Below are 15,407 nucleotides of genomic sequence, written 5' to 3'. Positions count from 1 at the left end.
ATAGAGAAAGCAAAAGAAATGGAAATCAAAAGCACTCACTACAGTGTCACTTTGAAATGGCTAATTAATAACTGTGACCCAAATTCTACCTGGATTCTGGCAAACCCAAAAATTACTCTTTCTAAATAGTTCATTCATTCATTCAATGAATCTTTACTAAGGACCTACCATGTGCCTACATCGTGTAATTTAATTGTAAAGCAGACACCTCCTCTGAATAGGTAACATAACTGCAATCACGAGCATATATAAGAGGAGTCTTGAACCCTATTCTGCACACACCCTTCTCAGTATGAGAAAGAATACCACTGGCCCCATTAGCATCTTCTTCACATCTGTACACATATTTGCAAACCAACCACAATGTATTCTATGTACCAGGTTGGGATGGTTTAGTAGTCAGATATGTAATGATCAGTTCAAGTCTGACACTGGCTTGGACACTTCACTCAACCTCTTAGAACCCTAAATTTCCCCATCAGCAAAATGAGGGAGGTAGACCAGATGACTTTTAAGATCACTTCTGTGACTTGGATAACACTAGAAAGGTTAGTGTGCTAGCTAATAGTTAAGTCTTAGGTTCTTAGCCATTAAGAAAATAGGATGACAGACACTTTGGGCATCTGCTTGTCACAAAATATTCTCAAATCCCAAAAAGAACCATTATTTTGAAGGTTAGCCATTCTTTCCTTCTCATGTTTGAACTGACTTAATGAAAACCAGCTGCCTACCAACTGCCAACTCCAAACTTGCCTACCAATATTTTCTTTAGACAGAGCACTAACCATGATTTTAACTATCTTCAAGTCAGAAAGTTAATTTAATCTTAATTCTCAAAAACATAACAATATATCTTTTTAAAGCATAAAATATTAGGAATATTTTCCTAAAGTCTTTATCGAATTACTAAAGAAAATCTATTTCAGAAAGAAAATTCCAAGGAATTAAGGAAAATGGAAAAGAGCATAAAATTATCATGTAACAGTCACCCACACATGGCAATACATTCTGGCACAGAGCGCTTGCAGATGTAATATTATCATTGAATCACACATTTAAACTAAAACTTGGGACAGATATACAGATTAGTTTGTCAGGAATAGCACTCTACCACCACCCTCAAAAAGATATTACTAATTTCCTATTGTAAGTCAGTCATCACACCTATGACAGCAGAGGAGAAAAGAAGAAAGCTGCATCATGATTTGTGGGTAGCTTTTTTAAATGTCTGAAGACACAGAACCTCACACTCAACTCATAAGCCTCTGCTTTGCAGAGAAATGTCAAATGGCCTGTTTTAAACCAAAAGAAACAATTAAAAAGTTCCAGCACCTCCAACTTAAATGAATTTAACCTTTGTTCATTTTATTACTGGCTTCAACAAATGTGATCCTTAAATCGCATAATTTCACAAAGAATAATTAGGCGTTCTTCTCAAAGAATTTTTTAAAAATATTTCTTACTTAGAAAAACTGAAATAATTGATAATTAACTATCCTATAATAGACATTTTGAGAATAGAAAGTATAACATTGCTTATCCAAATATGTGTTTTCCTGTAAACTTCAAAAGGAAAAACTCTACAAGATTTTTCTTCAGTGCTCCCAAAGATTAGATTGTAAATACAAACTATACAAACCTATAACTAGCATTTCTAATGACAAACAATATACCAGGTTATTTCACAAGAATCGATTAACCAAAAGTATGTATATGTAACAACCCTTATTGAGTGCCCATTATGTACAAGGCTATTTGATGTGGGGATTAAAAAGATGAATAGATAGAGCTTTCTATTTCTATTAAAAGCCCTTTAATAGCATTAGTTTTGGAAACTTAACAAGTGGAAAAACAACACCCTTAATGGTTATCAGGCCCACGGAGGCCTCCCATGACATCTGAGAAGTCACTCAAAGGCAGTTAAAGATTGAAGACTCAATATCTCAGGAAGCCAGAGAAGCACAGCATTTAGCCCCAAACCTGGGCAATAAGATCAGCCTGCCTTCTTCTGAAAAGACCCAAAACCATTCAGCAGTAAGTATCCAAACATACTCAGGAGCAAATCAACAGAAATATTGCATGTGTGTGGAAGAGGTAATGGCCCGAGGTTGGGGAAAAGAAGGAAAAGAATGTGAGTTTTTATTTGTTTAAAGCAGAATTTCCACAGTAAAGTCAAAAATTAAAACACTACCTTTGGTTATTGACACATGGAAGCTCTCATTTGATTTAAGAAATTATAGTTTTACATTTATGTTTCTTTTAATCACCATTCAGGTGCAATAATTTTGGTCGCTTTTTACTATATGCAGATAGCATCTATATATTCAAGAAAGCAAAGTCAGAGTTAAGAACCCAAAAGTTCTAATAGACAGATACTGCATCCAATTTCCTCTCAGAAAATTTTAAAAATTCAGAAACTAGTCATTATATAATTGTTACTAAACACCAATGTTTCACTAAATGCTGAGTTAGACAAAGTTGAATTTGAAGGAAATTCTCTTCTTGAATATTTATCCATTAACTGAAAACAAGATCCAATTAAATCCTCATTTGTCATTTTGTTGTCATCTTTGCTGCTACTTCTAAAATAATGATGATTGCCTAATACCACAGGTGACATTTGGTGAGTTTTTACCATGGGCTAGAAATACACAGAACACTTGACACAAAACCTGAGAGGTATCCATATTTTACAAATTAGGAAATTCACCTTGGGCAAGTTACTTCATCTCTCTGTGCCTCAGTTTTCTCATCTTTAAAATGGAGTTAATAATTGTCTTAACCAATAGCATTATTGTAAGGATTGCATGGCACATAGTAAGTACCACATGTATCAGCTATTATTATTGTATCTTAATTTTTATCAGCTCTTAGGACAATTATTTTTACCAGGCACTCTCACACACTCCTAGTAGAAGTAAATAAAGGTTAAAAAAAATTTCTAGAGGGCTAAATTGTTAGATGCTATCTAACAAAGGCCTTAAAATGTTCATATCTATCCCCCAGTCTAGCAATTCTAAAGAATATCAGAGTTGTACACAAAGACTCGTAGAGAAGGCTGTTCATCAGGGTTATTTACAATGACAAAAATCACCTAAATGTCCAATAAGAGTTAAGTAAAACATGGCATATGCATAATACAGAATATTATGTTTTACATTTAGGAGAATAATGAATGACACAAGAAATCTCATGATACACTGTTGAATAAGAGAAAGAAAGCAATTTTTAAAGAATTGAAGGAATATATACCCAAATATTAAAAGTTAGCTTCTAGAGGTAAGTATTATAGGTGATTATAGGTAAAATATACTATTTGTGTTTTCAAATTTTTCTACAATGAATGTGAATCATTTTAAAAATCAGGGAAAATTTTAGGACTTTCCTTTAGAATGTCACTCAGTATTCAACTCAAAGTTACTGGGAAAAAAAGGTATATAAGTTAAGTAGGAAAGTAACAATTACTGACATGAATGAACACTTCTGACATCTCTACCAACCTAAAAATCTCATCCATTACTTAAATTCCTGTATTTCTGAGTACAAGGAAAACATGAGGAACAGCCTAGCAATAAAAAGCAGGAGAATACAGTATTCCAAAGAAAGGAAAGAACAACCCTGGCCATGAGGTCAGAACAAGGCTGGCTGATTTGAAAAACAGCAAGGAGGCCAGTGTGGCTGGAGGCTGGTCAAAGCTAGATCTTCACAATCCTGCACCTAAAATGTCATGGTAAGTAAAGGTACACCAAATCTAGGCAAACAAAAGCTATCAAACTAGTATCTAAAACTATTTTTCCATGGTCATTACAAGTTCAAGCTGCAGAGCCAGGCATGCTGGGTTCAATGTGGAGATGAATTATGAGCTGGTCATCTCCTCTCTGGACCGTGATCTCCTCATCTGTAAAATGGGAGGGACCACTTACCACAAAAGCAGCTGGAAGCTTTCCATCAAAAATGCTTAGAATGCTTGGCAGACAAAAAGATGCTAAGTAAATGGTAGCTAGTCTTAAGCATGCACTTTAAGGAATATAAAAATTTCACTATATATGAATCACATCAATATAGGCAGACTATATTCTAACTTACCTAAAGCTTTTTTGGTTATATGAACTGACCCAGAAATTCTACTAGTTGCTATTTTGTCAGGAAAAGCCAATGAATCCTCAACCAAATGTCACTGGCTCCAAGGAGGATGGAGAGGAAACACATTTCATGATCCTTCTTCAATCCTCATCTTGACTTTTCTGCAATTTGTGATAGCCCATTTCTCTTTCAGAACTTCTTTCCTCTTTGAGTTGGGGAAATGATTTTCAGTCTTTAGATTATTAATCTAACTGCTCTTTCTCTACCTCAGATTTCTCGTTTTATTCTCTTTGTCCCCTAGAAATGTCATCAATTCCTAAATTTTTATCCATGTCCCTTATCCACAAAATCTCTCTAGATGCTTGCCAGCCTGCAGAGGTAGGTACTCACATAAACCACGTTCTTCGTGCAACACTTACCTCATTACAATTCACATTATAGTAAATTATGTCTTATACTATCCATCAGACAGGCAGATTCTTGCGAGTAGAAGTGGCATCTTAATCATCTTTCTTTTTTCCCTTAAGAGCTAACAAAATCCCTTGAACGTGACTTTTTCTAGAAGTGAGTAAGTGGGTAGGCATATAAAATACTTTTAACAGATTATTAACATTAGAACAGAGCCTTGAAAATATTACATGCAATTTCCTTATGCTCTCAAATTAGCTTTTCATTTGTAACAAGGCACAAGGGACATTTTGTCTGCATGTATATTTTACATACGTTTTCCAATTAATGTCTATTAATACATCTAATTTGAAATTAGCATGCTAAAAAAAAAACAAACAGCTAGCACTAATACAGCACTTACTATGTGTCCTGGTTCAAGGAATGTATGTACATCAAATCATGGTATCCTCCCAACAACCCTATGTGTTAATACTATTTTATATTTCCTGTTTTACAAATAAGGCAGTGGAGGCAGAGAAAGGTTAAAGGACTTGTTTAAGGTCACACAGCTAGACAAAGCCAAGCCAGGATTTGACCCCTAGCAGCCTCAGTAATCCTAAGCCTTACCTAAATATCCATTCACTAAAAAAAAAAAACGAATGTTATATAACATTTTAAAACTCATATTTAGAACTATTCACAGTTTGTTATTCATAAAGTAGTATTTTTTTCTACAATGTAAACAAGAATATCTGTATTAATTACATCAAAGTCCTGGCTAAGGTACACAAATACAGTATACTCATGCATATTTCCTGATGTTGATTTTGCATTAACTACTACAATATTTTAAGTCACCTTAATCTACTTCTGAATGCTAAAGGGTCTTACCATTCTAATCTTCTTGATTAACTATCCTGGGAAACCTTTATTACAGAATTTTCTATATATATATAGATTTTAAAATTAAAAAACAAGAATTTTCTTAAGTATGTAACATTTTTAGTTGCCACAGGGGACAACCACAATAATGCACATCCTGTTGAAAATCACAATTTAATACAATCTTAGATTTTTAAAGGCTATATTTAGCCTTAATTTCTTACACTAAAAAATAATCTCCACTATTACAAAATTTGCTCAGTTCTCAGATGCTGTTATACTTAAAACATTTAGGTTAATAACCTAAGTACAGTGATGCAGAGCTCTATGATTAAAATACAAAGCACATTTTTAAATGAACAGAATTCTTAAAATGTGATTAGCCACCTCTGGTACAACTGATTTCACAGTAGTCATTTTTTTAAAATAAAAAAACGTCTTTGACCAAAAGTAAAATCATCCAAGAGTGTGCAAGAGTAAAATCCTATTGACCCCAAACATAAAAGTAACCTACCTAAACTTTTTTTCGCCCTTTTTAAGCATGCAAACTCAAATGGACATACCTTAGATCCCAACAGGCTCATTCCCCAGGTCGTTGCACTGCCAGAAAGGAGCCTGAACCCTGATTTTCTCATGACTTTCCCCTTCCCATCATTCAGGCTCAGCTCTGACTAGCAAGGCCTTGCCTGGACAGCCCAGGAGACCAATTACAACAACGGCTTTATTGTCACCTTAGTTCTTAATTATATCTGAAAAAAAACTGCAAGTTTATTGACTGTTTCCCCCCATTGGAATGTAAGCTCCATGAGAACAGGGGGTCTCTTCGGACTTCAAATCACAGGGTCTGGCACACAGTAGGTGCTTGAGAAGTATTTTGTTGAATAAATTCATGATCCTGAGAACAATGACAGGCTTAAAGAATGTCAGGATGATAATTCATTTCTAGTGTTCTTAACAAGTATAAACCTTCCTATTGACTGATAACAAGATCTAATCCCCAATTTATCTAGCACTGAGTTAGGCTTCTTACCATCTTAACTACCTGGAAAATTAACTGCTGAACTAAAGAAAAACAGCTTCAGCAAAATGAGAGATAAGAAACATTCTTTATGCACTACCAAAAATGCTTCCTATGTGTCAGGAGAGAAGACTCTTCACATGGAAGGGCAACATGAACAGATGTCACAAGCCTGTGAGCTAACGGAGGAAAAAAGGAAATGATCTTCAAGATAACAAAGGGGAAGAATTCTGGTGCTATTTAGTAAAGGAGCAATTCATGCTGCCTATCTCCACAATCCCAAAACAATCTGTATTACAGGTGTGACTAACAATGAACATTCTTAGACTTTAGTCTAATATCACTTTTAGGGGGGCTCTGTGTTGTTTGGGTCTCTATGTGCCATTTTAAGAAGTGAAGCATGTAGAATATTCTAGAATGATTTTCAATTACAAAAAAGTTTAAAATTGAGAGGAAATAGTTGGTATGGCTAGAGGGACATACCTGAAGCTGTCAAACTGCAACCAAGTGACCTTGATTCTTGAAGATGATTGTATAACTATGCAGCTTGCACAATGTGACCATGTGACTGTGAAAACCTTGTGGTTCACTCTCCCTTTATCCAGTGTATGGACAGATGAGTGGAAAAAAGGGGACAAAAATTGGATGAATAGGGTGGGATGGAAGGGATGGAAAGTTTTGGGTGTTCTTTTTTGCTTTTATTTTTATCTTGGAGTAAGGAAAAGGTTCAAAAATTTATTCTGGTGATGAACGCATAAATGTATAATGGTGCTGTGAATGACTGTACGCTGTGGATGACTGTAGGGTGTGTGATATATCTCAGCTAAACTGTATTAAAAAATTAAATGAACAATGGGGGGAGGAGGGGAATGGGATGTTTTGGATGTTCTTTTTCAACTTTGTTTTATATTTTTGAGTATGAAAATGCTCAGAGCTTGATTGTGGTGATGAATGCACAAGTATATGATGATACTATGAACAACTAATTGTATACTTTGAATGATTGCATGTTATATGATTATATCTCAATAAAATTGCATTAAAAAATTAAGAGGAAATAAAGGTTCATGTTTAATGGAAGTAAGGGTCACTTGTGGGTAACACTTCTGTTCTTGATAATGCCAGAAAAACAAGGAGCCACAGGGTGGGGCAGTGCAGTCAGAGGGAAGCAACTGAATGCCTAACAGATGGACACTAAAGGAGGTTTAAAGACATAAAGAAATGGTCAAAAGGGTCAGCTCTAAAAAAGAAGCTCCCCTTTTGTTTGGGAAGACAAAATATTCAAGGCAACCAAAGAAAGACTCACAGTAGCAGACGGGAAAAAACCAGAGCTGTGTGGGTGAATAGTGACTGCTGGAGAGCTTTATGAATGACGAGACGTGAGATGGGGTGAGAAGGAAGTAAAAGGGCCTGGCCAGTGGAGGGGAGGGAGAGAGAAAACTGATGCGGAAAGGAAATGGACACAACCTGGCCTTGTTGGCTGAGAGGAGACAAAAAGCCCCCTGGGAGCAAAGGAAGGGCAGCACCCTGGACAGCAGCCAGAGGTGGCCTGACCTTGGTGCGTGATGCCTGCTTTATCCCAAACAGGTCAGGAGTTGATGTTTTCTAAGTAGATTTTCCCCATAACACATATTACAAACTGATTTCAAAGAAACATTAACGTTGATAATTAAAATAAAATTCTGATTATTTATTTGTATTTAATTTACAAGTAACTTCTGAATTTTATAGTGCCATAGGAAAAGTTAGCTTTAAATCAATTATCAATTATCACTGGACAAATCTGTAGAAAAAAATGTAATTTTGCTTTTCTGGTTATTTGGATTCTAAGTAAATGGGGATTTAATGCAGTGATTAATATTTATACTATCTACATAGGACTTAATAGTTCTCTATTTTCACCTACTACCATGCAATGTGATCATTCAAACAACCATTATTTTAACTGCATTTATCAGATGAGGATCAGGCTCCAAGAAGTTCCAGGCTCAGGACTTCTGCTTGTTAAATAGGGAAGCTGGGAAGGTAGCTTGTGTATCCAGGATACCTTTCAAAGGCTCTTCCTGTCAAATATATACTGCTGCTCTGAAAAACGTATATCGTCATAAAAAGAGCCATCAGCTAGCAGGCTGTTTTCCCAGAGCTGGACATTGAAAAAAGAAGCTGACTTGGTGGCAAGGAGAAACAGCAGTTTAGCACAATAGTCTGTTCACACGTATTTCACATATGCTACTGAATCTCTTAAAGAAATGTAGTTAAATGTCATTCATATAAGATTCAGCTTGCTCACAAAATCGCATTAGGAATTAAATACATTAGATACACTAGTAAGGATCAAGTACATCCCAAAATTTCAACAGCCCTGGGAAGACATGGAAAAGGTCATCCAGATACATCCATCAGTCTTCCACAAAGCCACGACCCCAAAGGTCATTCCAGTGCCTCCTCTACTGAGCCTCACTGCCTTTCCTCATTCACCTCTATCTACCTCCTTCACTCTTCAGATGACCCCGCTTTGACACCTAAAATTTCTTGTCACACTGCTAAGAAGGGCAGCCTATTCCTACTAGTTTTCAAATAAACTTGTTTGAAAAAAGAACATAGCCACTAAAAAATCAGAGAAAAGGAATGCATATATCATTTACTCGATTCATTTATTAGGACACAAATCTTAACTTCATTCCTAGAGATTAAGAGAAATAGCTCAATATAACATTTTTTTCCCTGCACATTTGTCAGTGTCATTTCTGGTTTAAAATTACCAATTCCAAGCAAAGGCTATGTCTATTAACTTTGAAGAACTATTTATTAATGATGATAATTAAACTATTTTTATTTCTTTTTAAGAAATATATTTTGTAGCATAATAATTCTAATCGTCACCAAGATTTTTTTTTCTTCAGCTTATCTCATAATTATTTATATTACTGCTTATTAAATTCTTATCAGCACATAATTACCCTTCCCAAGGCTATGACCCACTAATCATTCAGCTGTTACTTCCAATTTCTTCTTCATAATAGTCTATAAATTAGAATTTGGTACCCCTTTGTGGGTTCTAAGACAACAAAGGCACAATGAAATAAGGGCTCTTATGAAATCATATGCCTAAGAGCAAGACACCATAAAAGTTTTTGAAAGTTACTATAAAAATATTCCAGGAAATAGATATTTCAGGAGATGAAAGCAGATCATCTTTTCTATGAATCAAAGGGGGTGGAAGAGATTAGTGATTCCCACAATTGGCTCCTAGAACTGATGGCACTTTTAAAAATGCAGGCTCCTCCCCTATTAATATGTAAAGCCCCTGATCTTGAGGCTTGCTCTTCTGAAATTTACAGTTGTAAAGGGGAGGCTAAGCCCATCTATAATTCTGCCTAGGAGTCACCTCCAGAGACCCTCTTTTGTTGATCAGATGTGGTCGTTCTCTCTCTGAGCCCAACTCTGCAAATAAATTCATCACCCTTCCCCTGATGTGGGAGAGGAACCCCCAGGTGAATGCGTCTCCCTGTCAATTTGGGACACAGATCCCAAGAATGAGCCTGATCCTGGCTTCAAGGGATTGAGAATGCCTTTTGACCAAAAGGGGGAAACGAAACGCAACAAAATAAGATTTCAGTGGCTAAGAGATTTCAAATAGAGTTGAGAGGCTATCCTGGAGGTTACTCCTATGCAAGCTTCAGCTAAATATGCCAAATGGCCACCGTATGACAAGCCCAAATCAACAGTAGTCCCTGAAATCCTAAAGAATACCCTGGTCCCTGTATGAGACTCTATAAAAGTTTCACTCACTAAGTTTATTTTTCAGAAACTTAAATCCTCCAGAGACCTCCTATACCAGATAAGTCCCAAAACCCAGATGCAACATCTCTTCAAAAACATCCACCAGATGCAGCCCCCTTTCCAATATTGTCAACACCCCTTTTCAACATGAACAAGTTAGGGTGATCATGGCCTAGACATCCTTGAAGATCAGGAAAGTGATTAAACTAGAGGAAAGGGTAGCAATAGACAAGACAGAATTTACAAAGGATTACAAATACTGAATCTTTAATACAATTTTTTTTCCCTTAGTTGCTAGGGTATTAGAATAGCTAGAAGGCTGAAATGGTGGAACTGTAACCCATAACATTCTTTGAAATTTGCTCTATAACTACTTATTAAATTATATTTTGAAAGTTATCACTTTTAAGTGTATATGTTATATTCCACAATTTAAAAAATGGAAAAAAAAAATGCAGGTTCCTGGACACCATACCAAACCTCATGGGTAGCCAATAATCTGGAGACTCCGACCTATAAAATAACATTCTTCTCTACTTTATCACTGTAAGCTACATTTGATGGGGTTGGAGTAGCAATTAATACTATCTCTATTTCTGAGCTCTCCCAACCTCAAGCTCCTGTCGTCACCTTCTTCCATGTCTGTTCTACCTGAACTCCCATCTACATCTTCCTCCTAAATCAGTGGTCCTAAATTCTCCCTCCCAGTGAGACCAGTTGGTCGGGGCCCAACGACTACGGAGAACCAAGGTACACGAACTTTGTCCCAAAGGACAAATACTTCTCGTTCCCATCCTCTTTCCACTTCAGCTTGTCAGAGTAGAAGTGAGGTGATTCTTTATGGCAACTACCACGTTCTTAAACGAACAAATAATGGACCCCAAAATTGCAAAGGAATTCTACTGGTTACAACTACTCAACATTCTTAATTAGCATAACTGATCCTCAAGAAATTAAAAAATTTTTATTTTGGTTTGAATAGATAATATCACCTGTCTAAAAATTCAAAAGGTACTAAAAGGTGTGTACAGTGAGAAAATAAATGCCCTTCCCATCCCCACCCCAACCATCCTTTTCTCTTCCACAGAGGCAATCACTGTTACCAGTTTCTTGTGGTCAGTAACCTTCTAGAAATAGTCTTTACAGTTACAAGCATGAACGCACACTCACACACCCATATTTAACACAAATGGCCATGCGCTGCTCTGCACATTGATTTGTTACCTCATTGTATCTCAAGAGATTAACCCACAGCAGCAAATACAGCATGGCCTCATTTTTTTTAATAGCTAATTTTGTTTCTGCCTGTAATAACAATCCCATATTGATAGGTGTTCGGCTCTTAAAATGTTTTTGCCATTACAGCAATAAATGTCCTGTAAATTCATTTGATATGTACAAGTATATACTATAAAAAAATTTCTTAGATTTGCTGGGATTGGAGGGTAGGTGAATAATTTATTTTGTTAGCTATTACCAAATTGTTCTCCATATAAGTTATACCAATTTGTAACCCCACCAACAGTGTATGAGCCCATCAGTTTCCCCAAAGCCTTGCCACCATAAGGTATTAGCAAACTTCATGATCTCTATCGATCTAAATTATTCAAAAGCGCAGTTTTCTTCCCATGAGTTGAGCCTAATTTCATGTTTTTAAGTGCCATTTGTAATTTCTTTTCTGTGAACTTTTGTTCATTTCCTTTGCCCCTTTTTCTATTAGATTATCAGTCATTTTTCTTAATGATACATAGTTGCTCTTAAGCAGTTACCCTTTGACTATGACACATGTAAGTAGTTTTTTCCTGGTGTGGTGATGTTATCTTCTGTTACAGACTATCTTTTCTTTTAATTGAGTTAAATTTATTAGTCCTTTATCTTATACCTTCTGTATTCTTCAAGATGTTTGAAGGTGTTTTGTTTGTTTTTCACATGTAAAGGCAGACATCTTACCTAATATCTGATCTCCATAAGCCTTCAGACACATACATTTATTTTCTCCTTTTACACTTTTTGAAATGAAAGTGCAAGGCAGACTAGGATATAATATTCATCCACTTCTACTAGCCTTCCCATGTCTTTATTCTGAGTTCTCATGGATTTTGCTCTCTCCTCCCTTACTTTCTTCATGGAGTCATACACGAACCCTACATTTGCTTGAGATCATGATCTTTTTACAGTACTTGCTTCAATTTGAAGTATACTTAATGTCTTTTCATAATCAACATGCCATTAAAACTGTGCTTTTTCTATTCTAGGGAAATTTCATATGACAAAAGCTATTCAGATTCTTGTCTGATGGGGTGAAAATATGCATACACTTGTCTAGTGGTAAGCAAAAATGTTACCTTAATTTAAAATAAAATCAGATTTTCAACTTATCTTTAGAAGTAACACCTAACAATTTTTTTTTTTAATTTTTAATGTTTTGTTAGATGCTTTATTCTTCAAACTTCAGTAATTGAAAACAGTTTGTTACTTGTGGCAGCACTGTAGTATGTATTTAAAAAAATCAAGGTAACTTCTTCAAATTCATAACGAGGCACGAGTTTCAGAAACGTGAAATAAAATTACTGCTAAAAATTGAGGCCAGGTTTATTTTAGGTTTGACTTTTGAAAAAAAAAAAAGATCCTAAAAATATTCTACTGTTGCTCTCCCTTCTAATTCTACACTCTTTTCAAAAGGTGAAAATGTCTTGTCTCAAGAGTTACAGTGAAAATTGCCTTGATAAGATACAAGATAAAAAAGTAAAAGTTAATGTTTTATTCCTGACTCAATTCCCTCTACACTTTGACTTTCTCTTATATTAACATATGGAAAGAGAATGACAAATGAAAAGAGATAGATAATATAATTTTCTCCATTCTTTCCTGTGCCTTGAATTAAAAGACATAGTTTCAAGGATCAAAATAGTAAACACACACACACACACACACACACACACACACACAACTTTAATAATTCTATTTGTAGTGTTTATTCCCTTCATTGTACCATTGAAAACAAAGCCTTCTCTCTAAAAATGTAAGAAAAGAAAAAAAATATTTCACTCTCTAATGCCAATTCCTCAAGGAGAACGATGGAAAGGAAGCTTAAAATTCCACTGCAGAGGTTGCTACTGGCTCATTTTTTTACTCACCTAGTCATAATTTGGAGAAGAACTTTATTTCAAGTCGCCACTAAGAAAAGCAAATCATTTGCTACACTGCCTCCTAGGCATATCTGCAAAGGGGGTAGTGCCTCACCGGGCAAATTTCTTGGCCTTAATTTCCCAACCTGGAAAATAGAAAATATTGGAATAGGGAATACAGGATTTTAAATCTCTTTCAGATATAACTTTCTATGAATCTAATGTAAAAGTCACTCAAGTATTAGCACATTAAACAAACAAGAGTACTTCCAAGTGTTTAAGTATTTTCTTAGTATATTTTATAAATTGACAGTTGTTTTTCTTGAAAGTAACCCCAAAGAGAAAATCCATCATCTCTAAAGGAGAAGATAATTGTTTAGGTATTAATTATGAATTCTTTATAGTCAATCTCACAATATTGGTGAAACATATTCAAAGGAAATCTACCAATATTTTATTTAAATGTTAGTTATTTACTTAAACTTATTTTTAGTTTAAGAGTTAGGCTACATACTTAATGTTCTCTCTAACCCAGTAAGACCTTAAATAGTCCTGACTATCAGGCTACTTGGGTTTGAACTCCTTTCTAGTTCTGCATTTTGTCAGTTTACTATAGATTTTCTGAGACATCAGCCCTGTCATCAGGAATTCTGGCACACATGGTCGTTTTTACTTTGAAGTAACCTGCTAAACCACTGTCAGAAACAATCCTTCGACTTTTCAGTTTCCTACAATTTCATCACCTTATTAACATAATCTTTTCAATCCTTTAACATTTATCCAAAATGAATGTAAACTCAAGAAAACTTCACATATCCCATCAGGAACTTCATCATGGGATCATCATGACTCAATATACTCAATTCCCTGTAATACCCAAGTTGTATCTTTTAATAACCATTTGACTTTGTCTATTTTCTACTTTTCCCTTTAGAAATCATGTCAGTGTTAAGTCATGCTCCATTCACACATCCAACTATCCCCTCTCTGATAACTGTCTTGCTCCTCTTTGATAACTTTAGGTGTTTTCATGACAAGAAGACTTGCCATGAGTATAAAGCCTTCTGCTTTTAAAAAGCCAACAAAATAGAACTACATTTAAAATAAACATTCTTTGCAAGGGCTGCATTTTTTTTTTTTTTAACCCGCTCCCAACTCAAGGAAGCCTAAAGAGACACCTGGAAAAAGTTCAGGGAACAAAAGAAAAAACTGGTATTTCGTGCAGATTCTATAACTGAAGCCAGATCCAGCCCCCCCACAAACACATACGTATTCAAGAGGGACTTGTTTTTGGTAGACTCTTTGGTAGACACATTTTTGGTTAGACCCTTGAGGACAGATGTCTTTATGATCCAGCACTTAAAATGGTATCCAGGATATACTAGGTGTTCAGTAAAAGCTGGCTGAAAAGGAGGAAAGTGCCCATGTCACCCTCACATGAGACCCACAGATGCTGTTCACTCTCTGACAGTGAACAGCCTGGGGTTCAGTCAACCAACAGATGGATGCAGAACTGCCTCTGAAGTTCACAAAAACGCATGCCCATGCCCGAAAGGCAGACTACCAATTTTAGTAACTGAGATGTACATCATGTCAGTTATCCCTAAAATTAATTTTATTTCATTGTCTTGACTAAAGCTCCTAAGCCCACTATGAATTTCAAACCATTAAGCAGCATCTTTTCAGGGAATAAAAGGAGAGTATAGCCAGAATAAGAGATGTGGATTATCAGGCTAATCAGGAGGCTATTGACTCCTTTATTCTCTTATTCTGTTAATGAGCTTTTTGATAACTTCTGACTTTATTTGAAAGCAAAAAGCTTTCTTCTTTAGGAGGTCAGGTTTTTTTTGTTGTTTTGTTCTTTTGGTATTAAAAATGTTGCCATATTTCCATCCAACTATATTGGAACTACCAGCAAGATGCTCTCTAAATCACTGTCAGGGAAAGGCAACTTAAGACTAGATTCTTTTGAGGAAAACTATACAGCCAACACTTACAGCAACTGATATAAAACACAATGAGAGTGTGTGTGCTAATGAAGGCATCAGAGATTGATTTAGGTGATGAAGGTACAACTATGTAATGGTACTGTGAACAATCGAATGTACGATTTGTTTTGTATG

At 35.5% G+C, this 15,407-nt stretch overlaps 1 protein-coding gene across 6 annotated transcripts in view; it reads right to left on the bottom strand.

Annotated features, from left to right (window-relative positions):
* The window catches only part of OSBPL6 (oxysterol binding protein like 6), a 235,251-nt gene extending 221,897 nt beyond the window's left edge, over positions 1-13,354 (bottom strand). For 3 of the 6 annotated variants that reach the window (XM_037848526.1, XM_037848528.1, XM_037848527.1), the window contains exon 1: positions 13,294-13,354. The gene's annotated coding sequence lies outside the window, so the exon portion shown is untranslated. The remainder of the gene's footprint in view (positions 1-13,293) is intronic. The other 3 variants (XM_037848529.1, XM_037848531.1, XM_037848533.1) reach the window with 3 other exon arrangements.
* Positions 13,355-15,407: the final 2,053 nt, after the last annotated feature.

The sequence above is a fragment of the Choloepus didactylus genome, chromosome 9 (genome assembly GCF_015220235.1).
Source record: "Choloepus didactylus isolate mChoDid1 chromosome 9, mChoDid1.pri, whole genome shotgun sequence".
NCBI lineage: Eukaryota > Metazoa > Chordata > Mammalia > Pilosa > Megalonychidae > Choloepus > Choloepus didactylus.
Note: the sequence above shows the minus strand (reverse complement) of the source record. Positions and strands in the feature narration are given on the sequence as shown.